This window comes from Limulus polyphemus, unplaced genomic scaffold (genome assembly GCF_000517525.1).
Source record: "Limulus polyphemus unplaced genomic scaffold, Limulus_polyphemus-2.1.2 Scaffold1359, whole genome shotgun sequence".
Taxonomy (NCBI): Eukaryota; Metazoa; Arthropoda; class Merostomata; order Xiphosura; family Limulidae; genus Limulus; species Limulus polyphemus.
Window position 1 is genome coordinate 192,825 of NW_013666969.1, and position 3,827 is coordinate 196,651.

The window sequence follows — 3,827 nt, forward strand, 5'->3', positions numbered from 1 at the left end:
ATAAAGGTAAGTCGCAAATTAAAATAAAGAACTAGAATACAGAATTAAATAAGTAATAGTATAGTATACAGAGTAATATTCCCCCCCCCTCCCCCCCCCCCCATCCAGTGGCACATCGGTGTGTCTGCGGACTTACAACGCTAGAAATCGGGTTTTGATACCCATACTCGTGTTGGGCAGAGCACAGATAGCCCATTCTGTAGCTTTGTGCTTAATTCCAAACAAACAATCAGAATAAATGCACTTGAATTTATGAAATAAACAAGTTAAGAAGAATAAAACAGAAAATGTAGGTAAATTGGTTTACCAAACTTGAAATTACTTACAACAAACTAAACTGAATACAAAGTAAAACAATATAATTCAGAAACAACTGGAAATTAATAATAATAAAAAACATGATTTATGAAATTGGCTAGCAGTTATAGCTACACATTAACATTCAACATATATAACTTCAAAATTTCAGTCATCCTTACCCTCAATTTAGAAAATGGAAATCGGGTGGAGAATAATCACAACTAAAGTAAAATTGAATCGTACTGCGAGTTAACTTAAAAAAATTGAACAAAGTTTTGAACCATAATCAAACTAAACCAGTAGTATACAGGAATATAATTAATTGAAGCTAACAAAAAAAAAACTGGTACTCCTCTATAAGTTTGCAGCATGAGTACAATCCAAATCTTTAAGAAGTAAGGCTTCCATGATAATACAGGGCAAGGATCAAGCTTAAGTGACATGTCATAAGTTGAAAACAAAATACTAATAGCCAAAAATTCTGGGTTTTGATAGTAAAATTTGGGATTGAGCTTGTCCTAAGCATTATTGACTGTCCAACCCACAGTTTTTATAAGACTTTGTGTATGTACACATATTTTTGCCAAACCCATGAAAATAATCTTGCAAGTCAGCGAATACAAGCAGTGAATAATACTTTTAACCTTGAAAGTTTCTGTAACTTCCTTTTTCAAACCATCATTTTTGCTTTTTGACATAAGTATAACATAAATAAATAAGCAAAATCATGCCTAATTTCATAAATAAGACCAGTTATATTCATGTATCCAACATAAAAATTATATTGTAATACTACAAATAAATTTAGTTGATATCCAATTTGCATATAACTACCTCTTTATTCAAAAATATGGAGGTTAAGAATGATATATTGAAAAGACTTAAGTCTCACCACATCATTACAGTCCATGTCACCATCTCCACTTGTGCTCTATCCAATGGCTGTTTTATCTTGACAACAGCCTTGCAATGCACTTTCCATTCCAAAAGGCTGTCACGTCTAAAGCACGCCCCTTCTTCCTTCATGCTCTCTATAATCCATGGAATATATGAGGACAACAGTTTCCTAGCACTGACTTCAACAGTCTGATTGTATAGAAATTCATAAGCACTACATCCAGCGACTTAATCATTATAGCCTCTTATGGGATAAAGCGTATATCCATCTCATTTTCCAGAAGGTTGAGCAGATATGATATGAAAGCAATTTGTGATGCTTTTTCTGCTGACATTTACATTCATGGATTCTCGCCTGTTACAAAATACTGTCCTTTTCTTACCATGACTGGGATATAACTTGTTGCATGTCTCTCCCTGGTTCCCAAGTTGATCCATATTCCTTTTTTTTTCAATACCATTAAGTACAAGGAATGTTCGTGTCTGGAAAGTTGTAAATCCTCAATCTGAAAGTATCTTTATTATCTGTGCGCATGAAAATTTTGCATCAGAAAGGGCTCTTGCACATCCTTCCTTAAAGCTATCAGTCTTTAGTAGCATCTTACTATCTATGATCCACCAAACAATGCCAAAGTGTAGTTTGATACATCTCATTCTAACACGACTTACTTTTGCTGTGGTTGTTACATAACTTGCTTTAATATAATGTATTCAACTCTTCATCATGCCAAGATAAAACACAGTAATATCCACAAAATTTGGAAAGTTTACTTTTACAACTCAAATATATTTCTAAACCAAAACCACTAGAAAATCATAGATACACTATTTTTTTTTTGTTTCTTTCATTCTGAATAAACCCATAATCGTGGTTATTTCACTTTAAAAGTTCCAAATTCTATTAATATTCCAGTTTCTGTAGTAATTCCAAAAGTAGTCACATAAGGAGGTTCAGAAAAGGTTACACTGAAAATGATTTCTAACAGGGCCAGAAAATGAAAATAACTGACAAGTAAACTTGGAATTGTAAATGGTAAAGTTTTTTCTTTTTCACAACATGATGTTATGTTACCAAATTGACCAGACTTATAATTACCCTATCTGTGTGTTGGTTGCTTTGGTTAAAAACAGTAAGACGATATACAAGCAATGAAATAAGCAAGAGACAGAATTGTGTGGATATCCCACTTTTATGATCGCACCAAAGTCCTATAGTGTGGTATCTCGCAAGCATTAGTTTACGCACCAAAATCACTATTGTACATAAATAATCCATGCCAGTTGTATAGGTTTCTGTATTACCTGCTTGAAGGGGAATATTCTCAGAAATTCCCTATAGAAACACGTACATACTAGCTTGTGATTTAAGAATAAAAGTTTCGCTTGTGGTGTTCTCGGATTGCTCTAATATTCCTTAGAGTAGCCTGTAGGAATTACAATATGATTTGTTAGAGATTGTATAACAAATCAGAGTCGTATTCTTTTTATCTTTACAAAGTCTTTATATAAAAGAGATGGAGAGAGACAGGAAACAGATTTTCAAAAAATCACAATCTTTATTAGAAACAACACTATAAAAGTTAAGTTCAAACTTAGGCAAGTGATTGTATGGTCGACTAAAAAAAAAAGAGAGCACTTTGTTGATGCTCTCTCATCAGTGGGCCTCTAGTTCTATTTTCTCTAGAGATTGAAGCTGTACTATCACAATCTATATGATTGAAGATTCTCAGCAAGTTTTATCAAAATGTGGAACTACATGTGTCTACAAATGCTTACGATGTTTGCAATAAATAGTATCCTTATATGAAAAATGCTTGAAAAAGCAAAGATACTTCTTATGCTTATACTAAACAAAGGAAATCTGCGTTACATACAAACTTCTCTTTCCTCGGGTGCAGGTGCTATCCACGTGACTGGGGGCCATCCAGTGATTTAACACTGCTTCTCTTCCTAACACGGCTCACTCTACAGTGACCTCTTTTGAAGGAATAACACATACAACGACCTTGGTGACCTAGAAAACCCCGAGAATAACCAAGACCAGAGGAACTTAGTAATCTACTTGACTGATATTATGTACTAATAGGTCTACAACATTAGAAAATTGTCTAACTCTTAAAGTGATAGAAAGCGCATAATGTGCTGTGATATAACACAATATATAAACTTTTCTCTAAAATGATTAGTGCACTTTCACAATATTGAAACATTCAACAAACGCGGATATGATTAATGAAATGCAGAACATCTGCATGAAAACTTTGAAAATTCATAGCAGTTTCCTTAGCTGATGTTCTGCACTAAAAATAGACCTGCAACGCTATGCATGTAGAAAATTATCTAGCATCTAAGACGTTATCTCTATCCATACCGGGGCTATTTTTGTAGAATGACCTTGTAATCACCATGTAACCTTGAAACTATACATACTGTTGCGTCAGCGAGTCACATGACTGCTGTGGCACCCTCTATGAATGCTCTAGTGTTTGCTAGATGGGGTAGGCGGGTATATATAAGAAGGTAATGTAATGTGTGTATAGACAGTGAGTAACTGAACTGCAGTCAGAGAGCACGAGAGACGTTACAGCGTTTGTTTAGCGCGATTGTTGAAGTTGAGTGTATCGGTAAAG